At 43.3% G+C, this 17,705-nt stretch overlaps 1 protein-coding gene across 5 annotated transcripts in view; it reads left to right on the top strand.

The window, feature by feature from the left end:
* Positions 1-13,377: 13,377 nt before the first annotated feature.
* The window catches only part of FOXN2 (forkhead box N2), a 65,632-nt gene continuing 61,304 nt past the window's right edge, over positions 13,378-17,705 (top strand). For 2 of the 5 annotated variants that reach the window (XM_055240862.1, XM_055240863.1), the window contains exon 1: positions 13,492-13,577. The gene's annotated coding sequence lies outside the window, so the exon portion shown is untranslated. Of the gene's footprint in view, positions 13,578-13,719; positions 13,853-17,705 lie in introns of those variants that run through there. The other 3 variants (XM_055240860.2, XM_055240861.2, XM_055240864.2) reach the window with 3 other exon arrangements.

Here is a 17,705-nt window from a genome sequence, read left to right as displayed (position 1 = left end):
ACTCTCTTCTGGCTTGTAGGGTTTCTGCAAAGAGATCTGCTGTTAGTCTGATGGACTTCTCTTTGTAGGTACCTGACCTTTGTCTCTGGCTGCCTTTAACATTTTTTCCTTCGTTTCCACCTTGGAGAATCTGATAATTATGTGTCTTGGGGTTGCTCTTCTCGAGGAATATCTTTGTGGTATTCTCTGTATTTCCTGAATTTGAATGTTGGCCTGCCTTGCTAGGCTGAGGAAGTTCTCCTGGATAATATTCTAAAGTGTGTTTTCCAACTTGATTCCATTCTCCCCATCACTTTCAGGTACACCGATCAATCATAGGTTTGGTCTTTTCACATAGTCCCATATTTCTTGGAGGCTTTGTTCATTCCTTTTCATTCTTTTTTCTCTAATCTTGTCATCACACTTCATTTCATTAAGTTGATCTTCAATCTCTGATATCCTTTCTTCCGCTTGATCGATTCAGCTATTGATACTTGTATATGCTTCATGAAGTTCTCGTGCTGTGTTTTTCAGCTCCATCAGGTCATTTATGTTCTTCTCTAAACTGGTTATTCTAGTTAGCAGTTCTTGTAACTTTTTATCAAGGTTCTTAGCTTCCTTGCATTGGGTTAGAACATGCTCCTTCAGCTCAGAGGAGTTTGTTATTACCCATCTTCTGATGCCTACTTCTGTCAGTTCATCAAACTCATTCTCCGTCCGGTTTTGTGCCTTTGCTGGAGAGTAGCTGCGATCATTTGGAGAAGAGGCATTCTGGTTTTTGGAATCTTCAGCATTTTTGTGCTAGTTTTTCCTCATCTTCGTGGATTTATCTACCTTTGATCTTTGATGCTGATGACCTTTGGATGGGGTTTTTTTGTGGGCATCCTTTTTGTTGATATTGATATTGCTGTTTGTTAGTTTTCCTTCTAACAGGCAGGCCCCTCTTCTGCAGGTCTGCTGGAGTCTGCTGGAAGTCTACTCCAGACCCTGTTGCCTGGGTATCACCAGCGGAGGCTGTAGAACAGCAAAGATTGCTGCCTGCTCCTTCCTCTGGAAGCTTCATCCAAGACGGGCACCCACCTGAGGCCAGCTGGAACTCTCTCGTATGAGGTGCCTGTCCACCCCTGCTGGGAAGTGTCTCCCAGTCAGGAGGCATGGGGGTCAGGGACCCACTTGAGGAGGCAGTCTGTCCCTTAGCAGAGCTCGAGCCCTGTGCTGAGAGATCTGCTGCTCTCTTCAGAGCCAGCAGGCAGGAACGTTTAAGTCTGCTGAAGCTGTGCTCACAGCTTGCCCCTTCCCCCAGCTGCTCTGTCATACTGAGATGGGAGTTTTATCTATAAGCTCCTGACTCAGGCTGCTGCCTTTCTTTCAGAGATGCCCTGCCCAGTGAGGAGGAATCTAGAGAGGCAGTCTGGCCACAGCCATTTTTCCGCACTGCAGTGAGTTCTGCCTAGTCCAAACTTCCGGGCGGCTTCCTTAACACTGTGTGGGGAAAACCACTTACTTAAGCCTCAGTAATGGCGGATGCCTCTCCTCCCACCAAGCTCAATTGTCCCTGGTTGACTTCAGACTGCTGTTCTGGCAGCAAGAATTTTGAGCCAGAGGTTCTTAGTTTGCTGGGCTCCGTGGGAGTGGGACCCGCTGAGCAAGACCACTTGGCTCCCTGGCTTCAGGCCCCTTTCCAGAGGAGTGAATGGTTCTCTCGCTGGGGTTCCAGGCACCACTGGGGTCCAAAAAAAAAAAAAAAAAAAAAAACTCCTGCAGCTAGCTTGGTGTCTGCCCAAACAGCTGCCCAGTTTTGTGCTTGAAACCCAGGGCCCTGGTGGTGTAGGCACACAAGGGAATCTCCTTCTCTGCAGGTTGCAAAAACCGTGGGAAAAGCATAGTATCTCGGCCGGATAGCATAGTCCCTCTTGGCTTTCCTTGGCTAGCGGAGGGAGGTTCCAGCCCTTGCATTTCTCAGGTGAGGCGAAGCCCTACCCTGCTTCTGCTTGCCCTCCATGGGTTGCACCCACTGTCTAACCAGTCCCAATGAGATGAACAGGGTACTTTAGTTGGAAATGCAGAAATCATCCGCCTTCTGCGTTGGTCACGCTGGGAGATGCAGACCAGAGCTGTTCCTATTTTGCCATCTTGCCAGGTCCCCGTCCCTAAGATTTATTGAATATTAGGTTTGTTTCTTTTGTTAGCAATTAGTATAGCTTTAAATGTAGCTGTGTTTTAATGAAGTTTCAATGGTCACCTTCTGAGCCCTAGATGCTTTATTTATTTATTTTGAGATGAAGTCTTGCTCTGTTGCCCAGGCTGGAGTGCAGTGTCACAATCCCAGCTCACTGCAACCTCTATCTCCCAGGCTAAAACAATTCTCCTGCCTCAGCCTCCCATGTAGCTGGGATTATAGGCATGAGCCACTATGCCCAGCTAATTTTTTGTATTTTTAGTAGAGAGGGTGTTTCACTATGTTGGCCAGGCTGGTCTCAAACTCTTGACCTCAAGTGATTTGCCTGTCTTGGCCTCCCAAAGTGCTGGGATTACAGGTGTGAGCCACAGCACCTGGCCGCTTTATTTTTGAGTTGAAAAATGTGATCTATATCAGTGATTCTCAAGTTTTTAAAAATGTGTACTCTTTCAAAACAGGACATGTCTCATCCCTAACATGGATTCATTGTAGTAGTTCTCAATGAGGTGGAGCTGGAAAACAGCCTGGTAGTTTAACAGACCCTGGGCCTGAAGATTCTATTACTTCTGCTCATTCTGTTAGATCAGTGGTTTTCAAACTGTGTTCTTGGAGGAACATTGAATAAACATGCCTGAGTTTTCCAGCCCTTCCCTGCCTTCCAGCATCCTCCCATCTTCAATCAGAACAGGTCTACTTTGATCTATTTTATGAATTGGGCTTTATTAAAGATTTCATTCAAAGAAAATGAAACAAAACAACTGTTCCATTTTAAACCATCTGAAAACTACTGTACTAATTCATTGCTTCTCTCACTTTAATGTAATTAGAATTGACAAAAATTCTCTGCTCGACCAAACCTTCTTCCAGCATATTTGTACACTTTCTTGTAAAGTCCATTTTTAGCAAAGAACTCTGCTACATCAGTTTAGCAAGAACCTCTCCCACCTTTAGCATCTGACTAGATTCTTCATCCTCTGCCATCCTCCAGAGGATGTCTGATTATCCTGGCCTGTCTATAGCAGAAGAAACCTTCTTAGGTTAGTTTAGCCAGAATCCTCCTTACTGCTGATGTTTGCTCTTAGTAATTTTTCATCCACTGGCCCCTACCTGCTCCTTGGCTATAAATTCCCACTTGTCCTTGCTGTATTCTAAGTTGAGCCCAGTCTCTCATCCCCACTGCAAAATCTCATTGCAGTGGTCCCTATACCTATCATGATGGTTCTGAATAAAGTCTGCCTTACCATGCTTTAACAAGTGTCATTGAATAACTTTTTTTTAACAAAATCATCTATGGGATTTTTTAAAATGCAGGTTCTTATTCACTGGGTCTAGAATGGGGCCAGGGATTTTGCATTTCTTTTTCCTTTCTTTCTTTCCTTCCTTCCTTTCTTTTTTTTTGAGACAGGGTCTCACTCTGTTGCCCAGGCTGGAGTGCAGCGGCATGATCTCGGCTCACTGCAACCTCCACCTCCCGGGTTCGAGTGATTCTCCTGCCTCAGCCTCTCTAGTAACTGGGATTACAGGGGCGTGCCACTACCATACTCAGATAATTTTTGTATTTTTAGCAGAGAAAGGGTTTCACTATGTTGGCCAAGCTGATCTCGAACTACTGACCTCAGATGATCCACCCGCCTTGGCCTCCCAAAGCAGTGGGATTACAGGCATGAGTTACCACACCCAGCCTGGATTTGGCATTTCTAATAAACTTCCTGGTGATGCCAATACCGCTGAGTGTGCTTGGGCCACACTTGGAGTAGTAAGGATCTGAAGCTTAGGGGTTTGTTTTGTTTTGTTTGAAACAGAGTATTGCTCTATCACTCAGGCTGAAGTGCAGTGGCGCAGTCTCGGCTCACTGAAACCTCTGTCTCTCCGGTTCAAGCGATTCTCTTGCCTCAGCCTCCTGAGTAGCTGGGACTACAGGTGTTCGCCACCACTCCTGGCTAATTTTTCGTATTTTTAGTAGAGACGGGGTTTCACCATGTTGGCCAGGCTGGTCTCGAACTCCTGCCCTCAAGTGACCCACCTGCCTCGGCCTCCCAAAGTGTTGGGATTACAGGTGTGAGCCACCGTGCCTGGCCATGAATCTTAGGGTTTTAAAAAATCTAATATTTTTTCTACTCACCCAGAAAAAGTGTTTCTTATCAAAGATTTCCCCACAATGATCTTAAATTTACCAAAATAGTAAATTCTAGATTTTATTGTCTCCTCCCTGACCAAGTCTCAGTCTATCTGCCTCTTTCTATTTATCCATCTCTTTCTCTCAGTACCTTCTCTCTCTCTCTCTCTCTTTCTCTCTGGAAGGTAAACAATATTTAACCTTCTGGACATGCATTTAAAAATCTTTGTACATTCAGCAAATATTATGCCTCAGCCAGTTCATCTCAGCAAGAGCTATGCTTGGAGGGTCTGGGAAATTTGCCACAAGTGAGTTATTTAAAGGCAGTTACAGGTGACACGCGCTCCTAAATTTAGCATCTTAATGAATTTCTCCAGAGTAAGAAGTTACGGTCTTTTACTCTTTCACCCTTTGTGTAAAACATTTAGCATACACTTGAGAATGATTATTTTCTTTCCTGTGTTAGTTTGCAACCCGTTCCTTTCTCAAAATACTTCCACAGCCACTGTTTCTTTCCCCACCATTATCCTTTTTTTTCGAAGAGACACAAAGGGGTCATCCATTTTCAGAGCTTCCATTACCAGAGCTGACTCCCTGTAAATCTTTATACAGCTCTACACCTCCACATGACCTGTTTACTGCAAAGTCAGCAAACTCTCTTTTTTTTTTTTTTTTTTTTGAGACTGAGTCTCACTCTGTTGCCCAGGCTGGTGTGCAGTGGCGTGATCTCGGCCCACTGCAACCTCTGCCTCCCGGGTCCAAGCGATTCTCCTGCCTCAGCCTCCCAAGTAGCTGGGATTTACAGGTTCGCACCACCACGCCCGAGTAGTTTTTGTATTTTTAGTAGAGATGGGGTTTTACCATGTTGGCCACGCTGGTCTTGAACTGCTGACCTCAGGTGATCCACTCACCTAGGCCCCCCAAAGTACTGGAATTACAGGCGTGAGCCACCTTGCCTGGCCAGCAAACTTTTTCTGGAAAGGTAGCCATAGTAAATGTTTTCAGCCTTACGGTCCATTGGTTTTCTGTCTCAGTTGCACAACTCTGTCTCTGTAGTGCCAAAGCAGCCATAGATAGTATGTTAATGAATGTGTGTGGCTATGTTCCATTAAAACTTTATGTACAAAAGTGGAAGGCAGGCTAGATTTGGCCCCCAGGGCCATAGTTTGCTGACCCCTGATCTACAAGCATGTAGAAGCTGCATCACTCTGATTACAGCTCCTGGGAATTTGGAAGTGGGACCCTGAGGCTGTGTTAGGTAATAACTGTGGGTTGCTAAGCAGGAAAGTTAGACAAAGTGGGTTGGTGGCAGAGGTGGAGAGCCAAGGCCCGTATCTGGGATAGCCATAATGGGCCACATGTAAGCATATAAGTGAGCAGAGAGTGAAACAGACACACAAAGAAAAGTCAAGACTAGATGGTGAGAGAGAGAAAGGGGAGAGTTCTTGTAATGTTGGCTGTGCTTCCCACAGTTGTGTCTCACATAATCCCTGCCTATTTTTATACTCATTTCTCCTACTTTAGCCAGCTGGCATGAGTTTCTGTTTCTTGCAACCGGATAATCCCTAACTTGAGCAACCTTTTATATTCCAGACATTCCAAATGACTGGCAGTTCTCTGACTTGAATAATCATGCTCTTTCCCCACTAGGCTTTGCTAGATATGGTTCCACCCCTCCTTCTACCACTCCCATTCCTACCTCTACTCTATATTCTTCTCTCTTCAATCTTTGTTCAGACATCTCCCAGGGCTGAGTTAGGGCTTGATTCCCATTTACTACTTATGTAAAGCTCTATCACTGCACTTGTATACCACAATTATATTTTCTGATTTGCTTGTCTGTAGTTTTAACTACTGTTTTCATCTCTGTACTAAGTGCAGGGCCTGGAACATAGTCGGTAGTTAATATGTTTATTTAATGAATGAGGTAAAGGTACACAATCTATCTGTAAAATAGGGATAGATTCTAAGCAGCCTGAAGGCTCAGGATCCTCTGATATCCTTACCAGCTTCACGAACCAAAGCAGAAATAACAAACTAATGAATTTCTTCATGTGTAAAGGACTGTAGAAAAGTATTCCATATGTCCTTATACTTAACTTTGCTAATAGCGTTGTTCAGACCCATAGTCACTGAATTTTTTGTCTGTTTTATCAGTAACTGAATATGTTAACATCTCCTCCTAAGATTCTGGATTTTTTATTCCTCGTAGTTCTGTAATTTTTGCTTTATATACTTTGAGGTTATGTTATTGGAGGAATACAAATTTAGAATATTTTTATCTTCCTGGCAAATTAAGTCTTCATTATTATGAAGAGTCTCCCTTTCACTTCAGCAGTACTTTTTGTCTGTTTTCTTTTTTTTTTTTTTTGAGATGGAGTCTCGCTCTGTTGCCCAGGCTGGAGTACAGTGGCGTGATCTCGGCTCACTGCAAGCTCCACCTCCTGGGTTCATGCCATTCTCCTGCCTCAGCCTCCCGAGCAGCTGGGATTACAGGCGCCCGCCACCACACACAGCTAATTTTTCTGTATTTTTTAGTAGAGATGGGGTTTCACCGTGTTAGCCAGGATGGTCTCGATCTCCTGACCTCGTGATCCGCCCGCCTCGGCCTCCCAAAGTGCTGGGATTACAGGCGTGAGCCAACGCACCCAGCCCCAGTACTTTTTGTCTTAGTATCTACTTAATTTAGCTATTCCAGCTTCCTTTTGGTAATTTTGCATGGTTTACTTTTTTTCTATTTTTTACTTTCAAACTTTCTGTATTTTTATGTTCTAGATTATGCCCCTTGTAAACAGCGTGTGGTTGGGTTTTTATTTTTGCCCAGTGACAATCTGTGGTAGTTGGTTACGTCAATTGGTGGCCCCAGGTTCATCCTACTTCCTAGTATTTACACCCTTATGCAGTTTCCTCCTCTTGACTCTAGGCCTGTTATTTCCTTTATCTGATAGAATGTAACAGAAGTGACAGTGTGTTAGTTCTAAGCCTAATCTTCTTGGGAACTCTGAGCTTGCATGTAAGAAGTCGGCTATCTTTCTGGAGAGGTTACATGGATTGGCCATGTGGAAAAGAAGTCCTACAACTACTTGTAGAGAAACCAAAGAACCCAATCAATTGTGAGAACCGAGGGCCCACACATATGATATCAGTCAAGCTGTTCTAACCCCTGGTCATTGGAGCCATCCTAGCTAGGTGCTAGACATGTGAGTGAAGAAGCTATCTAGAATATTTCAGCCCCAGCAGACATCACCCAGAGAAGAGAGAGCCTTCTCCATTATGCCCTGTTGAAATTTCTGACCCATAGAATCTGGAAAAATAATAAAATGGTTTTGATTTTAACCTACTAAATTTTTTTTTTTTTTTTGGAGACAGGGTCTTGCTATGTTGCCCAGGCTGGAGTACAGTGGCACCATCTTGGCTCACTGCAACCTCCACCTCCTGGTTCAAGTGATTCTCGTGCCTCATCCTCCTGAGTAGCTGGGACTACAGGTGGGTACAACCATGTTTGGCTAATTTTTTGCATTTTTAGTAGAGATGGGGTTTCGCCATGTTAGCTAGGCTGGTCTCAAACTCCTGACCTCAAGTGATCCACCTGCCTCAGCCTCCCAAAGTGCTGGGATTACAGGTGTGAGGCACCGTGCCAGGCCTAAGCTACTAAATTTTGGGGTAGTTTGTTATATAACAATAGGCAACAAAAACAATCTTTGTCATTAAATTAGGATCTGTTTTCATTTAGTGTAATTAGTGATATATTTGGGTTTATGTCTACCATCTTACAACAATTTTCTATTTGCTCTATCATATGTTCTTATTTCTCTTCCATCTTGCATTTAGATTATTTTTTATTTCCTCACACCCTCAAATTAGATTGGAAATTGCATAGTGTCCTGGTTTATTTTATGAATCAACTTGCCAGTGCCACTGGTGTCCAAATGTTTGGTCAAACACTATTCTAAATGTTTCTGTGAAGGTGTTTTTTGGATGAGATTAACATTTAAATCTGTAGACTTTAATAAAGCAGATTATGTTCCATAGCAGATCTTATCCAATTCCTTAATAGAACAAAGATTTGTCTCCCATGGGCAACAAGGAATTCTGCTAGCCGACTGCTTTTCGACTCAAACTACAACTCTTCTTTGAGTCTCTGGCCTGTTGTTCTACCTTACAGCTTTTAGTCTACTAAGCCTCCACTTCTGTTTCTCTGAAGAATCCTGACTAATACACAGTTTCTTACTATTTTCTCAATGATTATTCTAAAGCTCATAAGATGCATTCTTGACTTACCAGAGTCTAATATTAACTATCACTTTTTCCGTACTTCTAGAAAATGCACTGATTTTAGAACAATTGATTCCATTTACCTTCTCCTGACATATACCATTATTTCGTGTGTGTGTGTGTGTGTGTGCGGGTGTGTGTGTGTGTGTGTGTCTTAAGAGCGCCTCTGTTGCTCAGGCTAGAGTGTAGCACAGTGGTGCAATGGTGGCTTATGGGGCTCAAGCAATCTTCCCACCTCAGCTTCCCAAGAAGCTTTCCACTACAGGAATGAGACATCGTGACTGGCTAATTTTTTAATTTTATGTACAGATGGGGTCTCACTATGTTGCCCAGTCTTGTCTCTAACTCCTGGGCTCAAGTCCTCCTGCCTCAGCCTCCCAAAGTGCTGGGATTACAGCCGTGAACCACCATACCTAGCCTATTGTATATTTTTAAATACAGAAAACAAGACTATCATAGTCTTATATAGTCAGTATCAATATTCATTTAGATTTACCTATATATTTATCATTTTTCTTGATCTTTATTTCCTACCATATCTATAACTGGGATCATTTACTTTCTGCCTATGGAATGCCACTGTGAATACTGTTTGTTCCTTTGGAAATTCCTTAATTTTACTTTCATTCTTAAAAAATATTTGTTTCAGCCCTTTAAAGTTGTCATTCCATCATTTTCTGGCTTCAGCTATTTCTGTTAAAAAGGCAACTGCAAGTCTAATTTTCTTTTTAAGTCCTCTCTTTTCTCTGGCTGCTCTTAAAGATTTTTCTTCTTGTCTTCAGATTTTAGCAATTTTTTCATGATGTGTCTATAGATCAGCTGTGTGGATTAAAAAAAATCCTGATGGAGATTCATTGGTTCAAATATTATTTAGGCTGAATACCTTTTCCTTTCCTTTTGGAATGTCATTTATGTTCATATTAAACTTCCTTACTCTATCTTCTACGTGTTCTATATTTTCCATCATTTTCCTTTTTGTGCTTCATTCTGAATAGTTTCTTCTGACTTACCTTTTAGTTCACTAATTCTATCTTTATCGGTGCCTAATATGCTCTTATACCCATCATTGAGTCTTTATTTTGTTAGTAAATTTTTTTGTTCCAAAATTTTCATCTGGCTCTTTTTTCAAGTTTCTAGTTGTATGCCCACATATTTAATCTTGTGTTTGATTTATTTGAACATAGTAGGCATTGTCATTTTTAAATCTGTACCTGATAATTTCACTACCTGACCCCTGTTGGGTCTGTTTTGGTTCTCTGTTGTTTCTGCTATATTTTTCTTATTTCCTTAGGTAACTGATTTTTAAAAATTGTGTACGAGGCATTGTGATTTCAAAATTATCTGTAGAAATTATTTGAGGCCTAGAATGATATTATTTTACTCCAGAAAGGATTTTAGTTTGCTTCTGCCAAGTGCTTGTGGGCATGAGCTCAAAGGAATTATCCTAATCCAGTTTCAAGGTTGAGGTGATCTGAAACTGAGCTACAGACCTTTTACTTTTATGATGGAACCCTTTGAATTCCCAGTCCAAAGCAAGGGGTCTTCTACAGAGTTCACCTCTTTCTCTCTTAGTATGCCCTGAACTCAAATCTCTGTCCCCCATTCCTGCTCATCCTCTCAGCAGCCCTCTATGGAATTGACGTCCATCATTCCCCAGATCATGGCCTGGTAATTCCTCATTAACTTTTTGGCTTTCTCACGCCTTCAGGCTGGTATCTTTTATATTTTGTTGAAGATTGATCCAAATTACTGTTAATACTAAGTCTTACAAAAATGTAGATATCATTAAATATAGGTAGTTGCTTCTAAAAAATGCATTGAAAATGATCCTTCAGGAAAAAAAATTAGACGTTTATTCATAATTCTAACCTTTTAGCCCAAGTGGCAGACCAGTATTTAGGAATATTATATACTACTCCTGGTATCGTAAAATTTGAGATTAGTTACTTATTTTATTGACAAACATTATTGAACATCACCACTGTACCTGAAGCTCTTCTTAGAAATTAGATTATAGAAAAACATGGTTCTTGACCTCAAGGGGCTTGAAGTCTAGACTCCTTATTGACAAACTGGTTATTTTTAGAATCATCAATTTATGATCAAAAAGTCTTTTGTTAAATTTATGTAGCATTATACAATGATAAATACATTTAAAACATAAACAAATATTTGAGCTTCTATCACTTTTTAGCCTAAGCATAGGGGCATTTTAAACAATATATTTTCTAATGCATTTGTCTTCCAGTAAAGTTTATCACTGAATATGTTTCTTTGAAATATTTTGGAGACAGAAGAATAGCAAGCTTCACAAGAGATCTTAAAGCCAGGATCATCTTTTTCCTAGAGTTCACTTCTTGTTTCCTAGCCTTTTTACTGTTGCGAACTCCTGGGAAAAGCTACTCACTCTGAATCATCATTATCTTTAATCAGGGCTTTTCCTTGGCAGATGTTCAAAGTCCTCTAAAACAACCTGTAGGTATACAAGTATCCCTGGACTGTAAACTAAGGGCATAACAGATTTGCTGACACCTCTGCCTTACTCACAAAGATTATTTAAATATGCCCAGACTTTCTGGGTTGAATCAGTGGGTAAGAGGATTAGGAGAGGCAATTTAGAGAATGAGGGTGCAGTAGATTCATCATTTGATCTTGGACAAATTACGTAACTTTTCTGGATTTGTTTTCTCATAATAGATTGAGTTCCTGGATGATACATCTCTGAAGTATCCTCCAGCTCTCAAATTCTGTGATTATTTTGCAGTTAAAGAGGACTGCTTAGCCACTTGATTTTAAAATAGATGGATGGCACAGCGCGGTGGTTCACGCCTGTAATCCCAGCACTTTGGGAGGCTGAGACAGGGAGATCACCTGAGCTCAGGAGTTTGAGACCAGCCTGGCCAACACAGTGAAATCCTATCTCTACTAAAATTACAAAAATTAGCTGGGCATGTTGGCGCACGCTATAATCCCAGCTACTCCGGAGGCTGGGGCATGAGAATCACTTGAACCCGGGTGGCGGAGGTTGCAGTGAGCCGAGATTGCGCCACTGCACTCCAGCCTGGGCGACAGAGTGAGACTCTGTCTCAAAAAAATAAAAAATAAAAATAATAAATAAATACATAGATGGAGTAAGAGCAATGAGGAGAAAGATAATTAAAGTTCAATATATCAAGTAAGATATTAGTAAAATAATTTGTAAGAAGATTAACATATATTATGTTAGTAGCCACCACAACAATGGCTGGCAGAGATAAAACAAGACTGAGGTGTGAGGAGGCTGTGGCTCCTTTGTGGCTCCATCTTCTTTCAATCTTCCCTTCGTTCTTTCCCCTGCTCCCTCTCTACTACACCCTCCTTCCAAGAATTTCCTTCAGTATGTCCATGAGTGGGCAACGGTGATTGCTCCGAAGGGAGAAGTCACAGCAACTCCTGCTCCAATTGAAGCAACTGTACATTTGCCTTGTGGCCTCTGAATGCAGCGGTGAGGCCCTCCAGGACAGCGCAAGAAAGACAAATGGAACTGGTAGATGACTAAACAAGTTATATAAATGCAGCGTTCCATCTGTGGAATGACGGGATCAAATGTTTATATTTTTAAAATATATTCTGATGCCCATAATTCTTCTGTAGCTATCAGCCCACAGCCTGACTTGTTTTATTGTCAGCAGGTAGCTTGTTTCATACACAGCTCACCTTCTACTCAGAGCCTGGACACACAGTGAACATGCTCAGTCAGTATCCGGGCTTCGTATACCTTTTCTTTTAGTCTACTCAACACCTTTGTGAGATAGGTATCACTACTCTAGTTTTTGAAGATATTGATAGAGAAACTCAGAGATTTAATTATCAGGATCATATTCGTAGCAAACTAGAGCCTTAGTGCTGCCACTTCTCATACATTTGACGGGTCATTTTTCTAAGTCTGTTTCCGTATCTGTAAAGTTTCCACTTCTAAGCCTCAGTTTCCGTATCTGTAAAGTTTCCATGAGTTAGATAGGGTTCTCAGATTTAGTAAAACGAACCAAAATAGACAGGAAGTATATCCCAAACGGGATATTTTTATATTAAAAAAAATCTCCATTTATCTGAAATTTAGGTTTAAATGAGCACTCCTGTATTTCATGTGGCAAAGCTATGTTATTATTATGGATATGACAATGCATGTGAAGTCCTTAGCTTCTGTAAATGCTATGCACAATAAATTTTGGATTTGATCTCTAAGTCTTTTTTTCCCTACCGCAAACACAGTGACTTGTTTCCACAGAACATTTCAGTCAAGCCAGAGTAACACTACTTTAAGTTACAGCAATGCTTTACCGTTCCTAAAGCGCTTTCAAAGCCCGGGCAATGGCGGAAGGTCTTGCGGAAACCCACATAACTTGGGGTGTCGAAGAAGGTCTCTGCAGCCGGTGAACAGGCACCGAGGGCCGTCCTGGCCTGTAGCAGCCTAACCCCGCCCCCGCGCCTCCTCGGCCACTCAGCGGCCGCGCCGCGCCGCCGCCGCACTCCTATAGGTCCTTCCTCGGACAGGCGAGGCCTTTCCATTTTCCCGCTTTCCCCTGCCCTGCTCAGCCCGAAACCCGCACCGGCCTACAGGGCCTCCGCCCTGCTTTCCGTGTGAGCCCCGCCCTTCCGGCCCCTGCATTTCACCCCCACCTCAGCAGCCGTGCCGAGCAGCCAGCCGGGTCCCAGGCCCGTCCCTTTGGTAGGAGGTGGGCGGGAACCGGGAGGGGCCGGCCGAGCCCCCTACCTCCGGGTCGCGGGAGGCGGGACGGGAGGGAGGGGTGGGGCTAATCTCCTTGGCGCCGCGTTGCCATGGCAGCGGGGAAGGGGAGGGAGGGGGAGGAAGCGAGCGGGAGGGGGATGTGGTGCTGCCGGGGCCGCCACTGCAGCTGCTGCTGCCTGCTGGTAGCCGCGTCTTCCCGGAGGCGACTGCTGGAAGCTGCAGGAACAGCTGCGGTGCTGTGCCATACTGTGTCTTCCCGGGCCGGTCCCTCGCTTCCCGGCCGGTCGGCCGAGCTGACGGTGAGTCCCGAGCGGAGCGGTGCCCTCCGGGGTCGGCCCTCCCCGCCCCAGCCCGCGGCGCAGCTCCCGGGCGCGGAGGCAGCGCGAGCGACCCGCGCCAGGCGTGGGGCGCGGAGGCGGCTGTCCCGTGACGCGCCCGGACATTTTTGTCCCGTGAGGAATTTGCGCCGGCGCTAGGGTGTTCCCGGCGCGCGTATCGGGTGGTGTGTGGGCTCCGGGGGATGTCGAACTGAGGGGAGTGTGGCTTGTGAGGAGTTAGGAGCTTTTCCTGAGAGGTAATGATCGCCCGGGAGGGGCTGTCGCGCGGCGGAAACCGCGGCGAGGGGTGTAGTCTCTCCGGGAAGGCGTGGAGGGGGCCCCGAGGACCGTCAGGGCTCGGCTCGGGGCTGGAATCTGCTGTTAGGGAAGTACCCCAAGCACCTCGGAGCCTTTGCAACGCCCCCTCCTCTGGCTTGAAGTGGAGCGAGACAAGCCGGGCTCGGAGTCCTGGTCCGGCCCCAGTTGGGACTGGCTGGGCCCCGCCAAGTAGTGCCCGGGGAGGTGCCGGGGGCGGCCGGGCGTTGCGGTGGGCAGAGGCGGGTCCCGGATGTGTATGGGGGCTACCGCGGCACCCTCTCCCCCCTCCACCGCCTCGAGGGGGCCTCCGAGGGTGGCTGTCTTGGGAGCTGTTTCAGCGCTGCAATATGGACACTTCCTGTTCGCCGCCTCCTTTGGGGCCGTGGTTACCTTTGCCTTTCAGTCCTCTTTCCTGGCAAGGTGAGAGGTCTGCGGTGGAAGAGGCCTTCAGCCTTTCAAGTTTGCCCCACTGCCGCAGCAGCCTGTGTGGAACCCGGCAGGACGGTGGTAGTTAGGGGAAAGCAGCCCATGTGTTCCGTGCTCCATCCTCCACTCTACTTAACTCCACCCCCTTTTGCACCTTTGCAAAATGCCTCTTTTTCCACCGCAGCTCTCGGGAGTTGGGGTGTCTGCCTCGCTGAGGAGCCACACTCTCGCAGTGTTCTTGCACTGGATTTCTGCTTTAAAGTCTCTTTACAGCAGTCTCTGAACTTCATTTTCTCCCTACTGGGAAAAAAGAGTTTTAGCGTGCAAAGAAATGACCACAGACTTTCTTTCTCCTACCCCAACTCCGAGGTGAGGGGAGGAGGGCGATTAAGTATTTACAGGTTGAAGCTGTTCCTCCTATCTTTTTTTCTGATTATGACAGCCACGTGGCCGGCTGAGTGTAATAGAGTGCGCTAGCGGCACTAGGGGCTGAGGTTTCTTTGGTAGCCAGGGGCTTTGTAACTGTGCTGTCGCTTCGCATGTACGTTTATCTTGGTGGGAGAAGCTGAACCATTCATGCCTGTACCTGTTCCATCCGAATCTTAAGACTTACCTCTGTTACCTTGCATTTCTGCTAAGGTGTATACCGACGTTTTTTGCCGTTCTCTGCTGTTTTGTTGATCTATCTTTAAAACCTCAGCATTATTAGGTACCATCATAGAGTGATGGAGAATAGTAGAATAGTGCATTATGGAGTTTGCCAACTTTGGGAAAAAATATTACTTGAATTTCAAAACCATTAATGAGAGATTCTAATGTAATCAGAAATAATTGCATTATCTGGATTTCTTTTTGATAGTTTTAGAAGTCTGTTTTTTTCTTTTTACATAAAAATTGTGATCTAAACATACGTAAATAAAATTACCAGTGAAAATACTTTTTTAGGGATGAAGTAGTGATTTGTGTATATATGTGCTTTTTAAAGCTTTTTTTGAAAAATGTGAAGTTAATATGAATGTTAACATGAACAGATTTTAAGAGAATGAAATATAATTTTTAGAATATATAAAAGAAGGTCAAAGAGTTGAAGATAAAAATAAACTTTTGGAGAGTTTGGAAAATTTTTGAATTTAAGGACAATCCTTGTTTACTAATGCATCGTTTCATTTTGTGAATGCTTTGGTAGATTTGAATTATTTCTGTAATGTATGTTTTTATTTGAATCAATTTTACTTAAAGAATGTTAAACCACAGGAACCATTTAAAATCTGCACAAGAACTGTATAGAGAAGTTATAGCAACACCATTTTATTGGAATTTTAATTACCCCATAACAATGGTGCTCAATCAGAAAAGTTAATAGATAAAGATATTGAAGTGATATCTAGGCCTCAGGGCAGAAAAGACAATGCGATTGAGAAATGAGTATATATGCTAACCACTGAGAGCAATTTTTAGTTGAGAAAGAAAAGTAAATGAGGTCATAAAATACTTATATAAGGCTAAGGCAGGAGGCTCTCCTGAGATCAGGAGTTCAAGTCCAGCCTGGACTATATAGCCAGACTCCCATCTCTTGAAAAAAGGATTGCTCAACTCGTGCCTGTAATCCCAGTACTTTGGGAGGCTGAGATGGGAGGATCACCTGAGGTTAGGAGTTTGAGACCAGCCTGGCCAACATGACAAAACCCCATCTCTACCAAAAATACAAAAATTAGCTGGGCCTCGTGGGGCATGCCTGTAGTCCCAGCTACTCGGGAGGCTGAGGCAGGAGAATTGCTTGAACCTAGGAGGTGGAGATTGCAGTGAGCTGAGATCATGCCACTGCGCTCCAGCCTGGGCAACGGAGCAAGACTCCGTCTTCAAAAAAAAAGAATTTTTGAAGGGTTGAGAACAAAGATTGATGCTTTGGGAAACTAACATTTAAGGAGCATTTGGTTTGGTCATATGTGACTTCAAAATTGATACTACAGATGTGTACAATGCGTATGGCCTATAGTATTGCCTTTTTTTTTTTTTTTTTTTTTTTTATGGAGTCTGGCAACCTTTCTCCCAGGCTGGAGTGCAGTGACGCTATCTTGGCTCACTGCAACCTCCACTTCCCGGGTTCAAGTGATTCTCCTGTCTCAGCCTCTGGAGTAGCTGGGATTACAGGTGCCTGCCACCAAGCCTGGCTAATTTTTGTATTGTTAGTAGAGACGGAGTTTTACCATGTTGGCCAGGCTGGTCTCGAACTCCTGATGTCAGGTATCCGCCTGCCTCAGCCTCCCGAAGTGCTGGGATTACAGGTGGGAACCACTGTGCTCAGCTTATAGTATTGTTTTATTAATAATTTTATTTCCTCTAAATGAGAAGGCTATCCCTGTCCTGCCACTAAATATAAAGGAATCAAAAGAATGTTTATTATTATTTGCTTCTAAGGGATTTTGATCCATATATACTTTATTTCCCTTACCCTAACTTTTCTATTTAAATAAACTTTTTATTTTAGAATAGTTTTATAGTTACAGAAAAGTTGCAAGCTAGTATACAGAGTATACCTCACCCAGTTTCTCCTGTTCAATTTCCTACATTACAACGGTACATTTGTCACAATTAAGGAAACAAAATTGTTACAGTACTATTAACTTAACTACATACTTCATTCCTATTTCACTAATTTTTCCCTAATGTCTTTTTTTTTGTTCCGGAATTTCACTTTCTATGACTTCTCTTTGTTTTGATGACTATGACAATTTTAAGAAGTACTTGTCAGACATTTTATAGAATATCCCTCAATTGAGATTTATCTGGTATTTTTCTGATGATTAGACTGGGATTATGAGTTTTAGGGAGGAAGATAACAGAGATGAAGTGCCAGTCTCATCACATCATATCCAGGATACAAACTAACAACATGATAAAACTGATGATGCTTACCTTGATCACGTGGTTGAGGTCTTTGTGGAGTTTCGCCTACTTTCCTGCCTCCTTTCGATCTCTACTCTTTTGGAAGCAAGTCACTAAGTACATGCCATACTCAAAAACCTTAACCTAATTTTGATTCGTGTATTTTTAATTTCCCTCAACCTAATTTTCCTTTCTATAAACGAATACTTAAACTTGGACAGATGTTTATTTAGTATCTATTGTATTTAGGTGCTAAGAATACAGTGGTGAGCAAGAGAGACATTTCTTCTGGAGTCTGCCTGATTTAAATATCACATAGGATGTATCTCCTCACCTTAGGTCCTGATTTCGTTAACAGTTTATAAACATAAAATTACTGAAGCCCTAAAAGGCTAAATAATCAATAAAAGCTCTTGAGTAAACATTTAGAATATATGGTATTAGCATAAAGTTTAAATATATGTACCATAAAAATAGCCA

The sequence above is a fragment of the Symphalangus syndactylus genome, chromosome 14 (assembly GCF_028878055.3).
Source record: "Symphalangus syndactylus isolate Jambi chromosome 14, NHGRI_mSymSyn1-v2.1_pri, whole genome shotgun sequence".
NCBI lineage: Eukaryota > Metazoa > Chordata > Mammalia > Primates > Hylobatidae > Symphalangus > Symphalangus syndactylus.
This window is presented reverse-complemented; position numbering and strand designations above follow the sequence as displayed.